Genomic DNA, 26821 nt, shown 5'->3' with positions numbered 1-26821 from the left:
CAGCAGCATGAGCATATTTCTCCCACTACTCTCAGCATCTCCTGTGAGGCCAGGAAATGGAGGATTGGTGCTGCAGCCAGGACAGTGCGGTGAGAGAAGTCAGGTAAATGTTTAGGGACATAGGGAGTAGAACAGGTAATAGGGAGAATGTATACCTGGGAATAGGTTAAAGTAAAAAAGTTTTTGCATTTAGAATCACTTTACCAAATACAATCAGTGAATGCCCAGGCTCCTGCAGACTATTTCTCCAGCCACTGGTCAGTACTGAGGCATGAGCCTTCTGTTATGAAGTGGAGGAAGTATCATTGCACTATGAGTGTGGTGATGTCAAAGCACCTGCACTTCATTAGGAACTACGAGTCCCTCTGCTGCAGTAGTTTTTTAATTCACAGATTCCTGTGAAAGAATGACATGGCTGTGTGGGCAGAACACCCTACAAAGCAGCGTCAAATATTGATGCCATGGGGAGAAGAACCCTGGATTCTGTAAGGGAGGCCAGTTTAGGGATGGGCGGTTGCGGGCTGTGACTATGTTTCATGTTATATTCTAAATATGGGCATAACATAAAAACATAGTCATAAAGGTGGACTTCTCTTCTAAGGGCTCCTCGTACCTGTCCATACATTAAAGACCAACTCTGGGGAACTTAAAAATGATCCCTTGCAGTGGGGATTTGCCTGTACTGCATGGGTTAACTGCTCATTTTGGTCTAGGGCAGGGGTCTCCGAACTTTCTAAACAAAGGGCCAGTTTACTGCCCTTCAGACTTTAGGGGGACCCGACTGTGGCCAGTGGGAGTAGAAAAGGTTCTGACATCAGTGGGAAAAAACAATGCCCCATCCTTGGTGTCAGTGAGAGGAATTGTATTCCATCATTGATGTCATTTGGCCCCATTGTTGGTGTCATTGGGAGAAATTGTCCCCATCATTGGTAGGAATTGTGTCCCGTCATTGGGAGAAATTATGTCCCATCACTGGTGTCCAATTACATGTAGCACACCGCTCAGGCAAATCAGTGAAGCAATTGACAGCTGTGGGTGCTCACCTCGGTTCGCCACCGTGGATGCAATATAGGAAAAACAGGGAATGGTGGCACACCACAGATGTAGTCAAAGTTCTTTGAAGATGTTTATTGATCATCCAGCCAAACATATACACACAATACGTTGACGTGTTTCACTTGAGCTTACTCATAACATTGGTTATGAGTAAGCTTGAGTGACTCGAGTGAAACACATCAAGGTATCTTGTGTATATGTCTGGCTGGATGATCAATAAACATCTTCAAAGAACTTGAAGACTACGTCTGTGGTGTGCCACCATTCCCTTAAACATGTGCATGCAGATGTGTGACCCTGGATGAAGACCCTTAAAAAGATTAGCATTCAAAAGACTCGCACAGAGTTATACATCTTTTAAATGACCCACCAAAACGTTAGAATCATCTCCTATGGTACACCATTACCTGTACTTGCAGAGATCACTCTGCATGACATCCTGAATTGATTACAGACAAATCAGTCTGTCCTGGATCATTCACACCAAAGTGAGTTGTGCTTTACACACTCATTTTTTGTTTATCAGATGCCTTATATTAAACAGCCCAGCAAATGCACCTCAGCTCAAAAAATAGGTTCTGCTCTATTTTCCAAAATGCCACACTCTTCATTTGCGCATTGTGATGAACAGCAACGCACTCTATAATGCATTATGTTACGGTGCAGTTATAATTCACGCTGAAGTATGAAAGAGCTTTTAAAGTGAAAGTAAACTTAATTTTTCCAAAATTTGCTAATAGGCAGGGTACTTATGATACGAGGCCCTATCGGTCTCTTCTGCCATAAATGCATCCTCCTGCCTGTCAGCCATCATGTACGCGCAGCTCAGCGATCATTTACAGCCCAGATCTCTGCTGCGGTGATGTGACTCCTGTGCGCATGCATGGGAATGATGTCATCACAGCCAAGCCTATCAAATAGCCAAAGGCATGGAAACCGGAAGGAAGATCCGGCAAAGATGGAAGCGCCAGGGGCCAGCTGGATCCATCCCACTGCAGCACTAGAGGGCGCCATTTGACAAGTAAGTCTGCCATAATATGCTGTGCATACTAGCACACTATGGCATAACCCAACTGAGGGTCCCTAAAAAGAAAATTATATAGCCAAGTTAACTACTGCTTTAAGCTGGCCACGCACTAGTAGCTTTTCAAACAAATGTCTGTATGAACAATCGTAGAAAACTTCTCAGTACATTTGATGACTTGATAAATGCCGTCCTAAAGTACTTCAAATTTTGTTTGCATTACCATTCGATTTTGGAACAAATGAACTTTCCCGAACGAAAAACTCATTCACTGTTAGAAATTTGTTCGTTCCACAAAAATCTTCCATTCTGCTCCTTAAAAATTTATGGTCACTTGAAAACAAAAGTCGATTTGACTCCCTTAATCGTTAGAAAACAGTACTTGCCGTTCTTCTGAAAAGCGGTTCACGGTGGATTGCTTTTCAGAGGTACTTGACAGGCACTGAAGAGGCGGTGTGTCTTTAACCCTCAAAATGCCAACCTATCATACCACAAACAACGGTTTTGGTGCGGCCCCCTTTACTTGAATGGGTCACATTTGGTGGCGCTAAAGCCTGCCGAATGCGACATGGCATTTTGTTTTTGCTGCAGCATGTGTACAGACCTGTGTGGCTGCATTGTTTTGTTTAGGAGGGCAGCTATATAACCACAGATCAGCCGCTTGCTTTTACTGCCCCAGGCTGCCAGTGTGAGGGTAAGGGGGTGGACATACCATTTGTGAATTGGGGGCTTATTTGCATTTAATGTTGGTTGGACAGGCACTGACCCCTTCACTCTTTCACATAAACCTGCACATTGCTCACTCCAAATGGGAGGCATTCATCATGCGGTTACATATACATTCTGAAAAAGCGGTGATTTTAAGAGATTGTAAGACTTTGTGAGCTGAACAAGATGACTACTGTGAAAATGACATGAACTTAACTAAATAAAGTACTAAATAATATACCATGCCATCATCACCAATAATCCTTATCATCCAGCTTCCTTTAAAGAATGAGCACGACAGCACACTTCACAATTTTGCATTCTGCTGGCTTTGACTTCCTTTGATGTTCCTCTGAATTCAGTCATCGCATCTCAGACGCAAAGAAAGTTGATGCTGGAAGACTTCCCTCTGTCAAACACTGTGATCATAGCTCTGAACATGGAGCACTGATTGCAGGTCTTGCTCTGATGAAGGCCCAAGGACAGTAGTAATAGCGCGCCGTGGAAAACAGTGGGTGTGGTCACATTGCATTAACCGTGAGAGGAGCTTAAAGGGGCACAGTGTCAGTTAGTACAGCAGTGGAAAATGGCAATCAGTAGAGCAGGGGACGGTGTCAGAAGGGCGAAGGTTGGTGTCAGTAGGGCAGTGGACGGTGTCAGTAGGGCGAAGGTTGGTGTCCGTAGGGCAGTGGACAGTGTCAGTAGGGTGAAGGTTGGTGTCAGTAGGGAAGTGGACGGTGTCAGTAGGGCGAAGGTTGGTGTCAGTAGGGCAGTGGACGGTGTCAGTAGGGCGAAGGTTGGTGTCCGTAGGGCAGTGGACAGTGTCAGTAGGGTGAAGGTTGGTGTCAGTAGGGAAGTGGACGGTGTCAGTAGGGCGAAGGTTGGTGTCAGTAGGGCAGTGGACAGTGTCAGTAGGGCGAAGGTTGGTGTCAGAAGGGCAGTGGACAGTGTCAGTAGGGTGAAGGTTGGTGTCAGTAGGGCAGTGGACGGTGTTAGTAGGGTGAAGGTTGGTGTCAGTAGGGCAGTGGACAGTGTCAGTAGGGCGAAGGTTGGTGTCAGAAGGGCAGTGGACAGTGTCAGTAGGGTGAAGGTTGGTGTCAGTAGGGCAGTGGACGGTGTCAGTAGGGCGAAGGCTGGTGTCAGTAGGGCAGTGGACGGTGTCAGTAGGGCGAAGGTTGGTGTCAGAAGGGCAGTGGACGGTGTCAGCAGGGCGAAGTTTGGTGTCAGTAGGGCAGTGGACGGTGTCAGTAGGGCGAAGTTTGGTGTCAGTAGGGCAGTGGACGGTGTCAGTAGGGTGAAGGTTGGTGTCGGAAGGGCAGTGGACAGTGTCAGTAGGGTGAAGGTTGGTGTCAGTAGGGCAGTACACGGTGTCAGTAGGGCGAAGGTTGGTGTCAGTAGGGCAGTGGACGGTGTCAGGAGGGCGAAGGTTGGTATCAGTAGGGCAGTGGACGGTGTCAGTGGGGCAAAGGTTGGTGTCAGGGCAGTGGACGGTGTCAGTGGGGCGAAGGTTGGTGTCAGTAGGGCATTGGACGGTGTCAGTAGGTCGAGGGGAAGCTGGGTAGGAGAAGCTTTGAGGCAGCATTTACAAGAACTGACCCTCTGCATTTTCCTCCTGCAGCTGTCAGCTGCTGAAGTAGGAAAATGCAGCTGATCAGTTATAGTAAATGCCACCCTCGCCTCCCCTATAAGGCTGGCCATACATGTTCCGTTTTCCTTTAGATTTACCTTAAACTGTGTAGTACAAGGGCCTGCCTAATAGAAAGCAGCCATAATTTTTTTACTGGCATGCAGAATATTTCTTAGGGAGGTCATGGTAATATTTGTACCAGGATCACATTTTTTCAACCCTGATATGTTCAGTTCTAGATCTATATTTTTGTGTTGTGTTTGACATGGACGGAGAATTGAAAAGTATTACACACTCCTCCACAAACTGTTGTAAGACTGTATAAGCACCAGATAGTTGTTCTTAATGGTCCTTAGGAAGCGGTTACATGCATTCAGAGACAGATGAGCGGCCCTAAATATCATAAAGAGTTGCTATTATTTTTTATTGTTTTCATATGTTTTCTTTCTTTGCTCTACTGCTGATAACCTGCAGCCTCTTTGCAGCTGCTTCCTATCTAGATGCATATACTCCAGTAATGGATACATGGCATTACTCAGGAGTAAACTTTCTGATGGTGGCAGCAGTGGGCCATACTCGTGTATATCCACTGGAAGCCCATAATATAGGGTAACAATGCAAAAGCAGAATCTTAAGAAAGGGAGAAAGTGTTGTCCTAACAGCAAGTACCTGAACAAGGACCTTCCTGGCAGGATCACCAGATGTAATTTTTAAAGAAAATGGGAGATTTAGGAATATTGAAAATTACTTTTGGAATTACATTATTTTATTATATGAGATTTTAGTGATTGTGTCTACATATGCCTTCATTTTTTTCCCATGCAAAAACAGTTTGAAATTTGGACTGGGTGTGCTTTTGCTGTGATGAAACACTAAGGTTCCACCAACTGTACATGTGCTACCTGGCTTGCTTTGCCAATACTGAGCTGGCCGTGTATGTACAGATACAGGCACAGCCAACAGAGGATTTTCTGCAAGCATGTAAGAACATGTTGGGGAACTAGCAAAAGAAAAGTGTTTCTGTATTTGTACTTCTTTCATGTTCTTTTGAACAGAACACATTAATATCAGTTTACATACCTTTAGTTTAGCCCTCCTCATCACATAGATATCTACAGACCTCAACTCACAGGCCTACTCCTAAACTGTCTATACACTGATCAAAGTTCATCTGCTTCAGCAGGGCTGAATTTCAGTGTATGACCGTCCCTGCTCGACACAATTTGATCATTTGATCAAAGAAACATGCTGGGAAACATTAGTCGATCAGTGGCTGCAGCTGCTGATCAGTGTATTCTGACAGCAGTGGGTCCTGCTGTAAGAATACAATGTCCTGGAGGGCGGGCAGATTCACATAAATTAGATCGCTGAAGGAATCTGTTGAATGAAAAAAATTAAAAGTGTATGGTCTTTAGACTAAAGCCGGCCATAGACGGAGCGATTTTTTTATTTCCTGCAACCCGTGGTTGCAGGAAAGAATATCGGTCAGTTTTCCCATCAGCACAGTTAGTCACTTGATTTGCCCATCAACACAGTCAGTGTTGATTAGGTAAACCCTCCCACGAAGCCATTGTGTTCTCCCAGCAGGAGAACACAGTATTTACTGCTAGCAACTATATAGCCACTAGCAATAATTGCATGTAAAATCCAACAGGCTGGTTGTACCCAAATTGATTGACTGTTCAAATTGGGTACAATCAGTCTTCCCGTACATGGTTCAAGTCTGGGCCGGTCTCTGCTGAACTGGCCGAGATTCGAACAGTCTGTGGGTGGCTTAAGGTTTACACAAGGTTACAGTGTATGCAAGAAATAACATGTATTGGTGCTCCATATTTTTTGTTTTGGCTGGTTAAAAGAGCACTTTGGGCACTGTGCTTTATTTAGAAAAAAATAATAACAAAAACGACCCTCTAGAACAGGGATACCAAACCGCTGGCCCGTGGCGTCCTTTGATGTAGCCCGCTACCTCCTGCTCTAGGATGGCGGGTTGGCAAGCCCTGATTGCGGGGTACCTGACCTGCCATCCCCGAGCATCAGTGTGAGGAACAGAGCCAACAATAGAGGAAGCAGAGTCGTTGCTTCTTGTATAGTGCTGGCTTCTGTCACAGGCGGAGTGATACCAAATGTACTCCGCCTGTGACGGGAGATACAGGAAGCATCGTTTCTGCTCTCTACTGCAGCCACATGCTTCCTCCAGCACCGGCTCCTGTTACACTAATGCTCTGGGATGGTGGGTTGGGAACCAGCCAGCAGTACTCACCAGCAGTACAGCCAGCAATAGCCAGCAGCAGTACCCACCAGCAGTACTCACCAGCAGTACCCACCAGCAATACCAGCCAGCCGAACCCACCAGCAGCACCCACCAGCAGTACCAGCCAGCACTATCAGCAAACAGGACCCACCAGCAGTACCAGCCCTGGAGGACAGCCAGCAGCAGCCACCAGCCACACCCGCCTGAAGATTGAGGTCAATTGAGGTGCAGGTAAACCGCAGTGCATCAATGTGAAAGCAGCCTTAGGCCCCTTTCACATGGTCTGCCTGATCATGTCCACCAGTCTGTTTTTCAGGTGGACCCAATCGGACCCGCTATTGGCCTCTATAGAGCGGCAGATGTAAACGGACTTGTGTCCATTTACACCCGCCTATCTCCAATCTGACCCACTTAAAAAAACCAGAAGGGGACCTTTCCCCTTCTGTCTGGGTGTATCGGATTGGAGGGCCCATTAAGTAGAGCAGGCTGTGTCCGTGTCTGCTCTGCATATGCAGAGTGGACACGGAACTGTCATCTGCCCTCTCACTGTGGCCTGTGACCGGTTACCAAGTCGCTAACCTGGCCCTTGCTTCTCAAAAGGTTGGGAACCCCTGTTCTAGAATAATGATAAGAAAATAAGTTGGAAATCCAGGAAAAAGGACTAGCCTACAATTTGCACTTAACTATATATATATATATATATATCTTAGTCCGTAGGGTTCAATATTGAGTTGGCCCACCCTTCGCAGCTATAACAGCTTCAACTCTTCTGCACTCTTGTGCACAAAGCAAGGTCCATAAAGACATGGATGAGTGAGTTTGGGGTGCAGGAACTTGACTGGTCTGCACAGAGTCCTGACCTCAACCCATTAAAACACCTTTGGGATGAATTAGAGCGGAGACTATGAGCCAGGCCTTCATCCTACATCAGTGCCTAACCCCACAAATGTGCTTCTGGGAGAATGGTCAAACATTCCCATAGACACACTCCTAAACCTTGTGGACAGCTTTCCCAGAAGAGTTGAAGCTGTTATAGCTGTAAAGGGTGGGCCAACTCAATATTGAACCCTACGGACTAAGACTGGGATATCATTAAATTTCATGTGCGTGTAAAGGCAGGTGTCCCAATACTTTTGGTAATATAGTGTATATATTTGCTCAATTTGCAGGGTATCTTACAATTTAATAGCCATTGTCAGCATTCGTGCACTTCCCTGATCATACTTTACCTTATTCTCCACATATTAAACAAATCTACCTGTAGATATTTAGGAAAAGAAAGTGATGATTCAACCATTGCAGGCAGAAAACTGCTTTGCTACTTTGAGTTTGTGTTAGGCCAGTAGAAAATGCACACTATCAAATCTTTTTTACTTTTCATTTGTTGGGTAATTTACATGGGTTTCCATTTTATTTACATTTGCATTCCTTCCTTGAAATTAATGTTTCAAATAATGTTTAGGTTTTAATTACTTGTAATAAGAGCTCTGTGCCTAGAGGACACCTACTGTGCTTGACAAACCATTGCTGCACTATGCTCATTACATGTAACTGAAAGGGCCATGCATTCTATGCTTGAAGTGTGCAACTCCCCCCTCATCCCCCCCCCCCCCCAATAGTTACCTAAGTCTGATCTAGATCGAGCAATGTGCACGAGACCAGAGGTTCTCCCAGGTCTCTGCCTCCTGATTGGCTGAGATGCAGCAGCAGGAGCCATTGGCTCCAGAGAGGTGGGGGGTGGGCCCGAGTCACGCTCACTGGGTTTTCTGGACACAGAGAGCTGTCTCGGGAGCGTGCACGCATGAGTGCCCTGGCAGCAAGTGGCTTGCTATGGGGGCACTCGGCAAGGGGGGGGCCCAAAGCACTGGCGGGGGACCCAAGAAGAGGAGGATCTGGGCTGCTCTGTGCAAAAACCACTACACAGAGCAGGTAAGTATAACATGTTTGTTATTTTTTTAAATACATTTTTTACCTTTACAATTACTGTTGTATCTTTACTCTCATTTCCTTCACTTTGCCTATAGTATCTGATTGAAGGGGGTTGATTTACTAAAGGCAAATAGGCCATTCACTTTGCAAGTTAAGTTGCACCAGAGCTTAGTGAATGTGGTGACGTTTGTTTGCAAAGAATACTTGATCAAGTGCAAGGAAAATAATAAAAACAGTATTTTTGCTTGCACATGATTGGATGATGGAAGTCAGTAGCGCTTCACCTAATTCACTAAGCTTGGGGAATAATTCAGTGAAAAACCTGCTGTAGTTAGTAGACCCCAGCACATTTTCCCATGCTGGGACCTCCATAGTACTATGCGATTTCCCTGCGGCTTTGATTTTGGAAAAGGTGCAAGGACCTTTTCACTGTGTTTTCTGTAGGTACAGCAGCCCATTCAAATTCAGCAACAAGGAAACTGACATAGTGTGAAAATAGCCTTATAATGCCTATGGACAACCTAAGAATTACTGTATACAAGCTGATACCTCTGGCAGGAGTTTTTAATCCTAGTATGCCTTACAATTTGTAGTGATTCCCTAGGAGGTAATAATGTGTTTTTCCTATTGGAAGTTCTCATTGCCCACCACATTTATGGTCTATTTTTTCATAATTTGTATTTTTTTTCGGTTCTCAATAGTACAATAAAAAATAACATCCATTATTTTACTTTATTTTCTGAGGGAGAAGAATGCACATCCTAGTTCTGTTTCCCACTCTCTGATATAAAATAAATCTGTTTCTGCTGAGAATTGCAGAAGCAATTGGTACATAAAGCAAAAAGTATGTTCAGGTTTCAGAACACTTACAAAATGTATGGCATAACATATTGCGTACTGCATTGACATGTAAAAGTAAGTCTTCCGTCTTCTGTCTTCCCCAAGTGAGAAAAGATATACCGAGCGCCGCGGCAAGGTCATCCAGTGCCTGGGGCAAAGATGGCAAACTGTGCCCCCCCCCCCCCCCCCCGTTCATGATGTGCAAGCTTAGGGGATCCTACACCCTGCAGTCCCTTGCTTGTCAAAATCACTGCCACTGTCACTACTCCTGTCAGCCTTGCAACAGAAGGAAGGTACCCTCATCCCTACAGTTAATCATTGCGCCCAGGGCAGTTGTCCCTCCCGCCCACCCCTTGTCCCGGCCCTGGATATATCGTATGAAAAATAATAGTGAAGCTGCTCTGAGAATGAGTTTCGTTTTTTCCTGTGTTAAGGTGGCCATATACAGTATATGCCAGAGCATTTGACACTGCATGCACAATCTGCTGTCCTGAAGGCATGTCTATCAACAAGCAGCCCCCTAAACATGTATGCTTGGCTTGACCAAGTAAGCAGATGGGAATCAGCTGCTGCCATATAGACAAGGGATTGTTGGCAGCTGTCACACAAAGTAGATTAATAAAAAAAAATAAGTAAAACAAGAGCGAGAGTAATACTACTGTTCTGTATTTTCTTGTTAGCAGGAGCACTGGGTCTTGCATATACTGGCTACTATGGAAACCATTCCTCCTGTCAGGGTTTGGCGAATCGGGAATGTGTTTCTGTGGTGTACAGAAGTTTACAGATTCAGCAGTCTTAGTGGTAAACAGAGGTGTATGTATTCACTGACATTTTTGTTACGTTTCTGTACACCAAATTAATGTTTGTTAAATCAGGCGTTACATGTGATTAGTTCTTCTTTATCTTTGGATCCATTATATGCTCAAACATTTTTTTTAAAATTAAAATTGGCTATGCTGCATGTGAGTTTACCATGAAAGTTGCCCCTGCTGACTTTATTTTAAATTGTGCACACTTTGGGGCTGTTTTCTTTAAAGCGGTTGTAAACCCTTACATATACCCAGTGAAGGGACTATCCTCAGGTGATGCATAGGGGGTTATTTACTAAAGGAAAATCCACTTTGCACTGCAAGTGCACTTGGAAGTAAAAACACTGTAGATCCGAGGGGGACATGCAAGGACAAAAAAAAAACAGCAATTTTAGCTTGCACATGATTGGATGATAAAATCAGCAGAGCTTCCCCTCATTTCAGATCTACACCTAAGATTTAGAGCGACTGCACTTCCAAGTGCACTTTCAGTGCAAAGTGGATTTGCCTTTCGTAAATAACCCCCATGGTGATTAAACAAATCCTCCTACATAGGTTGTATGTGTCTATCTGCAGTTTTCTCTTCTCTACATCTGTTCAAAATACTGAATTTAAAAGCTTGTCTGATATTTCAGAAAAAAGGGGGCAGAGAGCTGAAATTACACTCTGCAGAGCTCTGTAAAGAGAGGTCTGAGACCTGATTGGAGGGAAGAGACATGCCCCCCCCCCCTTCACACAGCTCACAGGAACAGAGCTGAGGCTGTCAATCAGCTTAAGGCTCCTCCCCTGTCACCATTTTTCTCCTGGTGTCAGGAAAACCTGTCAGAAGTGATTCATGTTTATACAGGGGAATGAAGCAGCAGACAGAAATAAAACTTAGTGCTTTAAATGAGACAAGTACACACTATAGAGGGATATGCTTTGTTCATATTTCATGTCTGAGGTTTACAACCACTTTTAAGACAGGTTCCCCAATAGCATAAACTCACCTTTCCTTTGCTCCCCAGGCACTCAGTTTTACACCAAAATGAGGTGCGGGATAATCACGTTCCCTTTGTGTTCAAAATGCACCTCAAACACAGGTCATAAACGCTGTGCATTTGCCTGGCCTGGATCATATGGTACAAAAGTACAGAACTAACTGGCCCTTAAAGTGATTGTAAAGGTAACATTTAAAAAAAAAAACATGTCTATACTTGCCTGCTCCGGCCACAAACCTCCTCTTTTCGGGTCCCCCACCAGCGCTCCTGGCCCCTCCCCCTGTCCAGTGCCCCTTTGGGAAGCCGCTTCCCATGGGGTCACTTGTGTGTGCTCGAACTCGAGCCCCGATGCTTCGTCCATTGACACAGAGCCAGACTCGGCCCCGCCTCCTGCTCCCTTGTCACTGGCTTTGATTGACAGCCATGGAAGCCAATGGCTCCGGGTGCCCCAGCAAAGCCAGTGAGACCCAGAAGTGAGGGGAGAGAAGAGCTGCAGATGTGCATGGCATTGGATCGAATGAGAGCTCAAGTAAGTAAAAGGGGGGGTGAGGGAGGATGCTGACACCGAAACATGTTATACCTTAATGCAAGGAATGCATTAAGGTAAAAAATGTTTTTTGGCTTTAAAATCACTTTAACCACCTCAATACAGTGCATTTTCACCCCCTTCCTGCCTAAGCCATTTTTCAGCTTTCAGCGCTGTCACATTTTGAATGACAATTGCGCTGTCATTCAACACTGTACCCAAATTAAATTTTTATTATTTTTTCCCCACAAATAGAGCTTTCTTTTGGTGGTATTTGATCACCTCTGTGGTTTTTAATTTTTGCGCTATAAACAAAATAAGAGGGACAAGTTTGAAAAAAACACAATATGTTTTACTTTTTGCTATAATAAATATCCAATTTTTTTTTTTTTTTAAAACAAATTTTTTCTCAATTTAGGCCGATAGGTATTCTTCTACATATTTTTGGTAAAAAAAAAAAAAAAAAAAAATCGCAATAAGCGTATATTGATTGGTTTGCGCAAAAGTTATAGCGTCTACAAAATAGGGGATAGATTTATAGAATTTTTATTATTTGTTTTTTTTTTTTTTTACTAGTAATGGCGGTGATCTGCGATTTTTATCGTGACTGCGATATTTTGGCAGACACATCGGACACTTTTGACACATTTTTGGGACCATTCACATGTATACAGCGATCCGTGCTATAAAAATGCACTGATTACTGTATAAATGACTGGCAGGGGAGGGGTTAACACTAGGGGTGATCGAAGGGTTAATTATGTTCCTAGGGAATGTTTCTAACTGAAGGGGAAGAGGACTCACAAGGGGAGGAGACCGATCAGTGTTGCTCTATACTGAGAACACACATCGGTCTCCTATCCTCTCTGACAGGACGTGGATCTGTGTGTTTACACACACAGATCCACGTCCTGCCGTGTTACCGGGCAATCACGTGTGCCTGGCGGACATCGCGGCCACCGGGCACGCGCATGATGTGCCTAGTGACACGGCGTGCGTGCGCGATTGCCGCCGGCGCGCGCCCACCCCCTGGTGGGTAGGGAAGGCGTCATATGACGCCCTCCCAGAACGAGAGCCGCGCTGCCTGGCCGGTTAAGGAGAAAAATGTGACAGCACAAAAGCAGTGTTACCTGTTCACATGGGGCTAGGGAGACAGTAAGCCCTTTGTAAAGTGATCTTGCCATTACAGGGTCACTTGTACAAAAGGAACACCCTGTAAAAGAGGCAATACACTTAACTTTTTGGTAGCCTGTGTGTTGAAATGCTGCTTCATCCCTTTTTCTCTGACTGCAGCAGGTATTCCACACTTCCAGGTGTGCAGAATACATGCTCCCCCTACTGCATATAGTGGTTCCTCCTGCTGGCTCGTACATCAGTACAAGATGTAAAAGCTGTCGGAAGGAACCACTGTGTATAGTGGGGGAGCAAGAATTCCACCCACCCAAAGGTGGATAAATTGCCTCTTCTTTTACAGGATGTTCCTTTTTTGTAAGTGACTCCATGGGGACAAAATCACTTTAAGCTTCAAATGGAGATTAGGCTAGAATGTACACAGGGCTGTCTTTCTTCACTTCTACGAATAAGCAAAGGGAAGGTAGGTACAGTATATGCTGCCTTGGAAGATTAACTTTCATATCCTTGCCTGTCTGATTTCCTCTAAGACCTCAAAAGTCACAATGACCTGCTGTACTACCAAAGTGCACTGCATATATATATATATATTCAAAACAGGTATAGAGGCACTCTCGGGTCTTGCAGCGGATACAACAAAACAACAGCATTTTTATTGTTGACATTTCGATGAAGCTCAGTCCATCTTTCTTAAGACCATTTATATATATTGTGCGAGAAAAATATGGAACCACTACATGACCTCACTATTCACAGTGTGAGTTAGGTGTCATGCATCCATGGTAACTGTGCATTTATAATTAATTGTTGTAATTATTATTCTGTAATTATAAGCATCATGCAGACCATGGGTTGCCATGCAAACAAAAAATGACTGCCTTGGGATCCCAACAATTCCTGTAGTGTACTGTGTGAACACAGTCAACAAATGTTTACAGTCTCCTGTACTTCTGATTCTATAACCACTGCCGTGAAAGAACATTGGTACACTTATCTTTTCATTTTTACCCTCCCTCCCCCCAAGTCTTAGGCCTCTTTCACACGGACTGTCCGTTCAGATCCGCCTGTCAGTTTTTTAGGCGGACCTGAACGGACACTCCATGGAGGTCTATGGAGCGTCGGATGTCAGCGGTGACATGTCCGCTGACATCCGACCCGCTCCGATCCGAAAAAGTGTAACGGAGGACAAACCTACTTTTCCATCCGTTTTCGGATCGGATCGGATGACGACGGACTCTACGGTCCGTCATCACCCGATCCCCCATAGGGGAGAGCGGCGCTCTGACAGGTTCGGACCTGTCATTTTCCTGCTCAGCGGGGATCGGCGGAGCGATCCCCGCTGAGCAAGCGGATGTTCACGGGGCGGATCATCACTGATCCGCCCCATGTGAAAGAGCCCTTATACAACACCTATGTCAAGAGATGTTATGTAGAATCTACATAAAAATGGAATGCAATGATTTGAAAAATCTCATAGATCCATGTTTTATTCACTATAGAAAATAGAATACATATCAAATGCTTAAACTTAAAAAAGTGTCCATTTTAAGAAAAAAGTGATGGCAGCAACATGTCTCAAAAAATGTATGGACAAATTAAACAGGACTGGTCCCAGCACAGAACCCTGTGGGACCCCACTACCCACCCCTGACCATCCTGAGTACACCCCATTTATCACCACCCTCTGAACTCGTTCTTGTAGCCAGTTTTCAATACTGTACATGTACTCACCCTATGGTCCATGCCAACAGACCTTATTTTGTACAGTAAATGTTTATGGGGAACTGTGTCAAATGCTTTTGCAAAATCCAGATACACCACGTTCATGGGCCTTCCTTTATCTAGATGGCAATTCACCTCCTCATAGAAGGTTAATAGATTGGTTTGGCAAGAACGATTCTTGACGAATCCATGCTGATTACTGCTAATAATACCATTCCTATTACTAAAATCTTGTATATAGTCCCTTATCATCCCCTCCAAGAGTTTACATACTATTGATGTTAGGCTAACTGGTCTGTAATTCCCAGGGATGTATTTTGGGCCCTTTTTAAATATTGGTGCTACATTGGCTTTTCTCCAATCAGCTGGTACCATGCCAGTCAGTAGACTGTCAGTAAAATTAGGAACAATGGTCTGGCAATTACTTGACTGAGTTCCCTAAGTACCATCGGGTGCAAGCCACCTGGTCCCGGTGATTTATTAATGTTAAGTTTCCCAAGTCTAATTTTAATTCTGTCCTCTGTTAACCATGGAGGTGCTTCCTGTGTTGTGTCATGAGGATAAACACTGCAGTTTTGGTTACTGAAGCCCCCCAATTCCCTTGTGAAGACTGAGGAGAAGAATAATTTCAATACCTTCGCTATCTCCCCATCCTTTGTAACCAGATGTCCTTCCTCATTCTTTATGGGGCCAATATGGTCTGTCCTCCCTTTTTTACTGTTTACATACTTAAAGAATTTCTTGGGATTTTTTTTGCTCTCCTCCACTATGTGTCTTTCATGTTCTAGCTTAGCCATCCTTTTTGCACCCTTACATTTCTTGTTGCATTCTTTATAAAGTCTAAATGTTGATGATGATCCCTCAACCATGTATTTTTTGAAGTCCTTCTCTTTTGCTTTTATATGCATTTTTATATTGGAGTTAAGCCATCCAGGACTTTTGTTCGCTCTTTTAAATGTATTACCCAATGGGATGCATTGGCTAATGCCCTTATTTAATATGCACTTAAAGCAAACCCATCTCTCCTCCGTGTTCTTTGTTCCTAAGGTTTTATCCCAATTTATGCCTTCTAGCAAGGCTCGTAGTTTAGGGAAGTTGGCTCTTTTGAAATTCAGTGTCTTTGTATTCCCCTTATGTTTCCTATTTGTGTGATTTATACTGAAGCCAATTGACCTGTAATCGCTGTTACCTAAATTTCCCCGTATTTCTACATTCCTGATCAGTTCTGTATTGTTGTTAATCAGTAGATCCAGTAACGCTTTATTTCTAGTTGGTGCATCTACCATCTGACCCATAAAATTGTCCTGCAAGACATTTAGGAACTAGCGAGCCTTAGATGAATGCGCGGTTCCCTCCGCCCAGTCTATGTCTGGATAGTTAAAATCCCCCATTATGATAACACTTCCCATCCTTGCTGCTAATCCAAATTTTCATAACAAGTTGGAAGATCCCTCTACTCTTTAGTCAGGAGGACACAGTGCCCATGGTTGCCAAAAAGAATGTCAAATTTTGATTCATCTGACCACAGAACAGTTTTCCACTTTGCAACAGACCATTTAAATGAGCTTTGTCCCAGAAAAGACTACAGTGTTTCTGGATCATGTTCAGATGTGACTTCTTCTTTGCATGATAGCAAAGATAGATCATCACGATAGTCACATGGTACGAAGTCACATGGTACGGTGACGTAACACCTAGGGAGGAGGAGCTGGTGACGTCACACCGCAACTGGAAGTGAGCAGAGCGCCATTTTGTTGGAGGTACACAAAAGTACAGAGGCTGCATCCATAAAGAAACATACAGGCGATTTTTTATTTAGTATTTTGAGTGAATTTTTAAACATTTACCAGAAATAAAGTCATATATGCAGTGAGAACTATAAGTATTACTCTCTTTTGGGTCCCACATGTGAGAAGATCTTAAGATGATCCAGGATGGCAACGGATTAATATCTAAGTATCTCCACTGACCAGGAGGGAAATACACAGAGGAACACTATAACCCCATTACAAAGGGGAAAAACGTGGTTGACCTAGAGTAAATTGGGTCCATCTTGTGAGGTGAGAGCGGTATAACACTGGTGGAGCACTACAAATACTAGCAACTCTAGAGTATACACTGGTGGATAAGATCATATAGATATACAGTGGGGACGGAAAGTATTCAGACCCCCTTAAGTTTTTCACTCTTTGTTATATTGCAGCCATTTGCTAAAATCATTTAAGTTCATTTTTTTCCTCATTAATGTACACACAGCACCCCATATTGTCAGAAAAACACAGAATTGTTGACATTTTTGCAGATTTATTAAAAAAGAAAAACGGAAATATCACATGGTCCTAAGTATTCAGACCCTTTGCTCAGTATTTAGTAGAAGCACCCTTTTGATCTAATACAGCTATGAGTCTTTTTGTAAAAGATGCAACAAGTTTTTCACACCTGGATTTGGGGATCCTCTGCCATTTCTCCTTGCAGATCCTCTCCAGTCATGTCAGGTTGGATGGTAAACATTGGTGGACAACCATTTTTAGGTCTCTCCAGAGATGCTCAATTGAGTTTAAGTCAGGGCTCTGGCTGGGCCATTCAAGAACAGTCATGGAGTTGTTGTGAAGCCACTCCTTTGTTATTTTAGCTGTGTGCTTTGGGTCATTGTCTTGTTGGAAGGTAAACCTTCGGCCCAGTCTGAGGTCCTGAGCACTCTGGAGAAGGTTTTTCTCCAGGATATTCCTGTACTTGGCCACATTCATCTTTCTCTCGATTACAACCAGTCGTCCTGTCCCTGCAGCTGAAAAACACCCCCACAGCATGATGCTGCTACCACCATGCTTCACTGTTGGGACTGTATTGGACAGGTGATGAGCAGTGCCTGGTTTTCTCCACACATACCGCTTAGACTTACGGCCAAAAAGTTCTATCTTGGTCTCATCAGACCAGAGAATCTTATTTCTCACCATCTTGGAGTGCTTCAGCTGTTTTTTAGCAAACTCCATGTGGGTTTTCATGTGTCTTGCACTGAGGAGAGGCTTCCGTCGGGCCACTCTGCCATAAAGCCCCGACTGGTGGAGAGCTGCAGTGATGGTTGACTTTCTACAACTTTCTCCCATCTCCCGACTGCATCTCTTGAGCTCAGCCACAGTGATCTTTGGGTTCTTCTTTACCTCTCTCACCAAGGCTCTTCTCCCCCGATAGCTCAGTTTGGCCGGATGGCCAGCTCTAGGAAGGGTTCTGGTCGTCCCAAACGTCTTCCATTTAAGGATTATGGAGGCCACTGTGCTCTTAGGAACCTTAAGTGCAGCAGAAATTTTTTGTAACCTTGGCCAGATCTGTGCCTTGCCACAATTCTGTCTCTGAGCTCTTCAGGCAGTTCATTTGACCTCATGATTCTCATTTGCTCTGACATGCACTGTCTTATATAGGTCTTATATAGACAGGTGTGTGGCTTTCCTAATCTAGTCCAATCAGTATAATCAAACACAGCTGGACTCAAATGAAGGTGTAGAACCATCTCAAGGATGATCAGAAGAAATAGACAGCACCTGAGTTAAATATATGAGTGTCACAGCAAAGGGTCTGAATACTTAGGACCATGTGATATTTCCGTTTTTCTTTTTTAATAAATCTGCAAAAATGTCAACAATTCTGTGTTTTTCTGTCAATATGGGTTGTTGTGTGTACATTAATGAGGAAAAAAATGAACTTAAATGATTTTAGCAAATGGCTGCAATATAACAAAGAGTGAAAAATTTAAGGGGGTCTGAATACTTTCCGTCCCCACTGTATATATTTTATAAAATATAGAATGCACTTTATCTGAACATATGAGATTTGCACATATAAGGACTGCACATTTTTGCTTTTGTTTTGATCTGCACGTATTGCACTTTATTGATTATATGTGATTTTGCATATTGTAGGATTGGTAATTTATATTGCGTAGGCACAAATTATTATTATTAATCTTCCTTTTAGTACCACTTACTTTGCCAGCTTTTTGTTGCCCTGTACCAACTTTTTTGAGATGTGTTGCTGCCATCAATTTTAAAATTACCTTATTTTTTTCTAAAAATGGTACATTTTCTCAGTTTAAATATTTGATACGTTTTCTATTTTCTATTGTGAATAAAATTTTTTTTTTTTATTTGCAAATCATTGCATTCTGTTTTTATGTAGCATGGAATTGGAATTATGGAATTGGGGTTGTACTTACCCATCCACACTCCTGCCAAGTCCATGCTGTACAGCCCACAGGGAGCAGTACAGCCAACTATTGTAAACTCTCCCAGTCTGTCCCATACTTCTTCTAGGCTTGTGCTGAAGATGTTCATCCATTCCCAAGGAGAGGCCGCTTATCATGCATGCCAACAATAAACAACTGTTCTGTCAGAAATAATGAGGTTAATCCATGCATGAACAGAATGAGGACTGAACAGGACCAGTTTACAGCAGAGGCTGGACAGGTGAGTATAGGACTTTAGGGAGGTGTTGGGGGTGTAAAATTAAAGAATAACTTTAGAAAAGTTATCCTTTAACTTTGCCTTATTCGTGTTCATTTGTTAACCGGTTCCCGACCGGCGCACGCCTATGTACGTCGGCAGAATGGCACGGCTGGGCAAATGGACATACAGGTACGTCCATTTGAATTCCCCGCCGTGCCATTGCGTGCACGCCGGCGGCGGCGCGCGCGCACCGGCCGTGAGCTCCGTGAGTCGGGTCGCGGGTCCCGTGGACTCAATCGCCGCGGGGATACCCGCGATCGCCTCACGGACAAGGAAACGCTGATGTAAACAGCATCTCCATGTTCTGCCTAGTGACAGTGTCACTGGATCTCTGCTCCCTGTCATCGGAGTAGAGATCAGTGACGTCACACACACAGCCCATCCCTCCTACAGTTAGAATCACTCCCCTAGGACACACTTAACCCCTCCCTGCCCCCTAGTGGTTAACCCCTTCACTGCCAGTGTCATTTACACAGTAATCAGTGCATTTTTACAGCACACTGATAGCTGTATAAATGACAATGGTCCCAAAAATGTGTCAAAAATGTCCGACATGTCCACCATAACGTCGCAGTCACAATAAAAATCGCTGATCGCCACCATTACTAGTAAAAAAAAAAAATTATTAATAAAAATGCCATAAAACTATCCTCTATTTAGTAAACGCTATAACTTTTGCGCAAACCAATCAATAAATGCTTATTGCGATTTTTTGTTACCAAAAATATGTAGAAGAATACGATCGGCCTAAACTGAGGAAAAAAAATGTTTTTTTATATATTTTTGGGGGATATTTATTATACCAAAATGTAAAAAATAATGCGTTTTTTTCAAAATTGTCGCTCTTATTTTGTTTATAACGCAAAAAATAAAAATCGCAGAGGCGATCAAATACCACCAAAAGAAAGCTCTATTTGTGGGAAAAAAAGGACGTCAATTTTGTTTGGGAGCCACGTCGCACGACCGCGCAATTGTAAGTTAAAGCGACGCAGTGCCGAATCACAAAAAACGATCTGGTCAGGAAGGGGGTAAAATCTTCCGGGGCTGAAGCGGTTAAATAAGTAGTGGTCCAGGCATGCGATATTTCAGCAATAGCATGCAACAGAATACAATATTGGCATGCATTAAAAAGGGGATTCACTCCAGAGACAGAACAATAATTCTCCCGCTCTACAAGACTCTGGTCCGGCCGCATCTTGAGTATGCAGTCCAGTTCTGGGCACGAGTCCCTAAGAAGGATGTGCTGGAACTGGAAAAAGTCCAGAAAAGAGCAACAAAGCTAATAAAGGGACTGGAGGATCTCAGCTATGGGGAAAGACTACAAGCATTGAACTTATTTTCTCTGGAGAGGAGACGCTTGAGAGTGAATATTATAGATCCCCTAGGTACAAATACCTTACTGGGGACCTTAGCATAGGGAAAAACATTTAAGTGAAAGGGAGTTTAAAAAGACGCACGGTCATTCACTGAAATTGGAAGAGAAGCAGTTTAACCTTAATCTGCGTAGGGGTTCTTTACTGTCAGAGCAGTAAGGATCTGGAATTCTTTTCCACAAGCAGTGGTATCATGCTGATGTCATTGCGTTTGTGTTTCTGAACGAATGGGTGTTCGCAAGCCGGCCGGTTCTTGCTGATTTTTAACTGTGCTTCCTGTAAGTGTGTTTTTATTTCTCTTTAATAAATGGTACTATCAGAATTACACTATGGAGAGTTCCCTCTTTCTCATTTTTGGGTGACACTTGATATCCATTCGTGAGTCTTGTTTGATCAAGTTATTGGACTATCGGCTGTTCATCGCTCCTGTGTCTGACGCCATTGGAGTTACTGCCCCGGATCTCTGTGGATAAAGGCCTCGGCTGGGTGTTTAGCCGCAAGCTCTTTTTGCTTGCCTTTTGGTAAGCCTGCATTTTATTTGGTGTTCGGCACTTATTGGTGGTGGAAGATCATACACTTTCTTTGTTTCAATCAACATAATTACCTGTGCAGTATTATGTGATTCATGGACATCACCTGACACATTTTATTCACTTTCTATTTTTGGAATTCTATTTTTGTATTCACTGCATCATTTAGCTATATATGTGTTTATATATAATATCAGTTTATAATTTAGCACTGTTCATCACTGTTTCAATGGTTCACTGTTAGCGCAGCTATTTTTTATTTTTCTGAGTGGTATCAGCAGGGAGAGCCAATAGCTTCAAAAAATGATTAGACGGGGACCTTTGCGATCACGACATACAGGGATATACGATTTACTATTGACATAAATAGTATTTTAAATAGGATTTTAATTAAAAAAATAAAAATTGTTTGTGGCCAACCACAGCTAATCATAATAGTATACACTGAATGAATGGACTTCATTCAGAAAGAAATGGTTGCTTATAACTGTGATTATCTCCTTATGACTTTTTTTTTTTTTTACATACTGTCACCAGTCAGTGTCCCTGATTACCACCACTCCAGTTATATGATGATGCTATACTGCACTGGTGACAGTTTGTAAAAAAAATTGTGAAACATTTTTTTTTTTTAATTTCTTAAATTTCCAAAACATTGTAACAAAAAAATTACAATTTCAAAGAACTCTCCATGCCTCTTACTAAATACCTTGACTATTTACTTTCCAAAAAGGGGTCATTTGGGGGGTATTTTTTACTGTCCCAGCACTCTCTGGACTCAAGAAATGAGATAGGCCGTCGGTACATAAGGACTGATCTATTTTCAGATATACAGAATATACCATAGTCAGTGGACTTTATAACTTTCCCACAGACTAAATAATATATACTGATTTGGGTTATTTTCACCAAAGAAATGTAGCAGAATAAAGTTTGGCCTAAATTTATGAGGAAAGACTATTTATTTGCAAAATTTTATAACAGAAGTTGAAGAAAAAATTTAGCAAAAAAAAACCCCCAAAAAACCCAATGGTGATTAAAATACCACCAAAATAATGCTCTCTTTGTGTGAAAAAAATGCTAAAAATGTATTTTGGGTACAGTGTTGCATGACTGCGCAATTGTCATTCAAAGTGTGACAGCAATGAAAGCTGAAAGTTGGCCTGGGCAGGAAGAGGGTATTGAAGTGGTTAATAAATGTCAAGGAATTTCAATGGAATATCATGGCATTCTGTCAGTGCATGCTCTGAGGTGCCATTATATTCCATGGCAAGTTTGCATACTTACTGACTGGATGTGCTGGGCTCTGTAATTGGATTCCAGTGAAAAAAAGCAGTCCGGGGCAGGCTGAGCCGCAGAAAGCTTATCAAAGCACACGGTATGGGGTCTTATAAGTTATACTAGTGTCAAAGCCAGGTGGAAAGCATTTGTCAAACGGTTTGTTATAGTGCATTTATCCTTTAAAGGTTAAATGAAAAGTAAATCATATTTTGAAGCATTCAGTGTGCATCATTAAAATAATTAGTGCTTGCTTTAAATACATTTATACACAGGGTGTACAGGTAATAAGTATACCCATGTACATAGATACATTCCTAGATTAAATTCTCCAGTTGCAATATATGTATGTGTTTTATATATATATATATATATATATATATATATATATATATATATATATATATATATATATATATTATATATATATATATTGTATATAAAACCAACCATCATCCAGGCAACAAATAATATAATGGAAACCAACCAAATAACTTAAAGTGACATTGTTACCACTTAGGAGATAAATGTCTACCCTATAAAAGAAGAGGCACTATACCTACCATTCCAGCAGCCCATGTCCAGCAGCCCATTACCACTTTCCTGCTTTATATTCAGCCGGTCAGTGGTTTGGCTTGCTCTGCCTGCTGCATGCAGTGGTTCTTCTTGCTGGCCTGATCATCCTGTATAGAAACTACTGCATGCAGCATTATGAGCAGGTACTCACACCCCTTTTACGTGTGGAATACCTGTGGTAACTAGTAAGCACTTAAGACATTGGCAACTGGAAAGGTAAGTACAGTATAGAGCCTGTTCACAGTAACCCTCTCACTACAGTTGGGAGTGGACACTTTTAAGAATCTGACACTTTACTTTTAGATTGCTACAATAACCTTCCTTCTTAGGCTCAGTTCACATTGCTGCAATGGCAAAGTCGTGCGACTGTGACTTTGCCCTGCGACTTTCTTCTGACTTGATCCGACTTGGATGCTACTTAGGAGCCTCCTGTACAAGGGCTGAAATTGCACCCAAGTTGGACCAAAGTAATGCAGGAACATTTTCTAAAGTCAGAGCGACTTGTGTAGTATCAGTTAGGACGGCCCTCAAAGGGAAACATTGAATTTGACATGTCATACGACTTGAGGTCTCACAAGTCAGATCCCATGTCACAGCAGTGTGAACCAAGCCTTAGGAACAGGTAAGTGTGATGACATTGAGCTGTATTCTCTCCTTGTCAGTGGAAGTGGTGGACCAGTGTCAGGCCCTATGGAGACTGATCTGTCCCCTGCCTGAGCTTAGTGCTGGTATCTGACACACTGGTAGACTACTGAAGGTGAGTGTGAAGCTGTCAATTAAAAAATTGTCAGTTTTTTTGTCAAGTGTTAATAATGACAGCACCTTTGTTATAAAACAGCTTTTTGAGCTCACGCATGGACTTACAGCCTGACATTTCTGTTCTGATTGACAATACGCTATTATAATAAATAAAGAACAGAGAAGAGATTCAGATTATTACATATTCACATTGGTAAATGACTATCTTTAAGCAATCGTTCAAGTAATTCCAGGGGTTAATGTGACTGAGAAACAATCCACATGAACACCTCCTCAGTTTCGCATGAGATTCATCCAAAAGCATTTCACATTTACCCACCGGCTGGTTGAGTAATACAGCAGATGGGTAAAGGCTTTTATTTTTTTATATGCCCAAATGACTGTACATCATTTTAAAGAAATCTGTAACTCTCTGTACATAAGGCCACAAAGTGAGAGTGCACATGAAACATAAAACAAATCTTCTTTTATACCATTCGAAAGGAGAATGTGACAAAGTGCAAAATGGAGGAATCATGCATCACATGGAATTTGATAGCAATATTTGTCAACTGACCGATCGAGCATGAGTTTCAGGAAGATGAATTCATCTGATTTCACACATGTTTACTGTCCTTCAGGTATGTAGAAAATTGAGGTTGCAAGACGATCACTATCATATTTATTATAGAGCGATTTTTTAACCATACCAACAGTTCCCACTTTAAACATGTCTGACCATATAATCACATCAACAAAGTAAACAAAAGAAGTTTCATATGTTGTGAAATTGAAAAATTTCCCCATGCTTGCCAGGTGGTCTACTAAAAAGGGCACCTTCTTTATCCAAATGATACATGTCTAGGGTGTGGACTGCAAAAAGTATGGCTTAGCATTGTTTAAAACTGTTCCCTAATGTTTAGGAATGATTGGCAAGGGAGGCAAAATCATATAAAGCTTCACTGACAATGCATTCTGGTCATATGTGATTAAAAAGTTATCACATGACACCAATGTTCATTTCGTTGATGAAAAGATTTTAATGGACTAAATTAACACGATTTTAGTCAACTAAAATACGTCAAAAACTAAAACAATTCAGATGACTAAAATACAAGTAAAACTAAAATGACATTTTAGTAAAAAGATTATGACTAAAATTCAAAATTACCACTGCACTACCACATAAGAATACATAGGGGGCATCTACTAAGCTTCTGAAAGAAAAAAAAATGAAGAAAAGGATTTTCTTTTTTTTTTCCTTACTATTTAATGTTGGTAATATATTCAGGTTACATAGTTACATAGTTAGGTTGAAAAAAGACACAAGTCCATCCAGTTCAACCATAAAAAAATAATAAAATAAAATAAAAAATATCATACAATCCCATATACCTAATCCTATACCCATAGTTGATCCAGACGAAGGTGAAAAACCCCCCAGAAAAGCAGGATCCAATTTGCTACAGCAGGGGAAAAAATTCCTTCCTGATCCCAGAGAGGCAATCAGATTTTCCCTGGATCAACTTTACCTATAAATGTTAGTACCCAGTTATATTATGTACATTTAGGAAATAATCCAGGCCTTTCTTAACCTCCCTGGCGGTATGATTATTTCGGATTTTAGGTGCTGAAAGCGGTACAATTATTTTGCATGGAAATTTGGCGTTTTATATTGTAGGTCTGTAAATCTTAACAATAACACACTTAAATCTGTCCAAACCAGAGTCTAGTAGATATCCCGGGTATGATAAAGTTTGAAACACAAAAACATAAATTATAATATAATAAATAAAAATAAATAATAAAAAAAAATAAAAAAAAATAGTAATAAAATAAATTTCCCCACAATTCACTATTGCTCAATTCTGCAAGTGTTCTAATTTACTATCGCTGTTTTCTAGCTGGTCTAAAGCCACTTTTGACGTAAAGGGACACTTTTTGGTTGCTATGGACAATCTCCAGTTTCCAGGCAGAAAGAACAGTGTATATCATGTAAAACTGCATGAAGGGCATGGGCCAGAGCACTGGGGACAAAAGGGATGTGAAATCATTTCATACAGTACTGTAATCTGTAAGATTACAGTACTGTATGTGTTATGATTTTGACATTTTTTTGAATTTGCCGCCAGGCTCCGCCCCCGTGCGTCGCGCCGCTCGCAGGGAACGGAGCCTGGCACGGAGAGGCTTCGGAGGAGGACGGAGCCCTCGGACACTGCGGGGGACATCGCAGGATCCCGGGGACAAGGTAAGTAACGCCGCCCCAGGATCCTGCAATGCGATCCCGAGTGTGGCTCGGGGTTACCGCTAATGGTACTGAATTTTAACCCGAGCCACACTCGGGAAAACCGCCAGGGAGGCTACAGCAATCTACTGAGCTGGCCAGAACCACCTCTGGCAGGAGTCTATTCCACATTTTCACAGCTCTTACTGTGAAGAAACCTTTTCGTATTTGGAGATGAAATCTCTTTTCTTCTAGACGTAAAGAGTGCCCCCTTGTTCTCAGTATTGACCGTAAAGCAGTGGTCATCAACCCTGTCCTCAGGGCCCACTAACAGGCCAGATTTTATGTATTACCTTGGGGAGATGCAGACTAGAATACTGCAATCACTGAGCAGCAAATTATATCACCTGTCATGTATTTCAGTTATCTTGCAAACCTAGCCTGTTAGTGGGTCCTGAGGACAGGGTTGATGACCACTGCCGTAAAGTGAATAACTCAATACCAAGTTCACTATATGGACCCCTTATATATTTATACCTGGTGATCAAATCCCCCCTTAATCTCCTCTTCTCAAGAGTGAATAAATTCAGTTCCTCTAATCTTTCCTCATAGCTGAGCTCCTCCATGCCTTTTATCAGTTTGGTTGCCCTTCTCTGCACTTTGTCCAGGTCCCTGATATCCTTTTTGTGAACTGGTGCCCAAAACTTAACTGCATATTCCAGATGAGGTCTTACTAATGATTTGTACAGGGGCAAAATGATATTTCTCTCAGTGGAGTCCATACCTCTCTTAATACAAGAAAGGACTGCTCGCTTTGGAAACCGCAGCTTGGCATTGCATACTATTATTGAGCTTATGATCTACCAAAACACCCAGATCCTTCTCCACCTTTGATTCCCCCAGTTGTACTCCCCCTGGTATGTATGATGCATGCATATTTTTAGCCCCCAAGTGCATAACTTTACATTTTATCAACATTAAACCTCATCTGCCACATAGTCGC

The 26821-nt window shown here is 42.4% G+C and overlaps 1 protein-coding gene across 4 annotated transcripts in view; it reads right to left on the bottom strand.

Moving 5' to 3' along the window:
- Window positions 1-26821, bottom strand: part of RBFOX2 (RNA binding fox-1 homolog 2) — a 623882-nt gene that overhangs the window by 212335 nt on the left and 384726 nt on the right. The gene's annotated exons all lie outside the window — the stretch shown is intronic.

This window comes from Aquarana catesbeiana, linkage group LG07 (genome assembly GCF_042186555.1).
Source record: "Aquarana catesbeiana isolate 2022-GZ linkage group LG07, ASM4218655v1, whole genome shotgun sequence".
NCBI classification, from domain to species: domain Eukaryota; kingdom Metazoa; phylum Chordata; class Amphibia; order Anura; family Ranidae; genus Aquarana; species Aquarana catesbeiana.
This window is presented reverse-complemented; position numbering and strand designations above follow the sequence as displayed.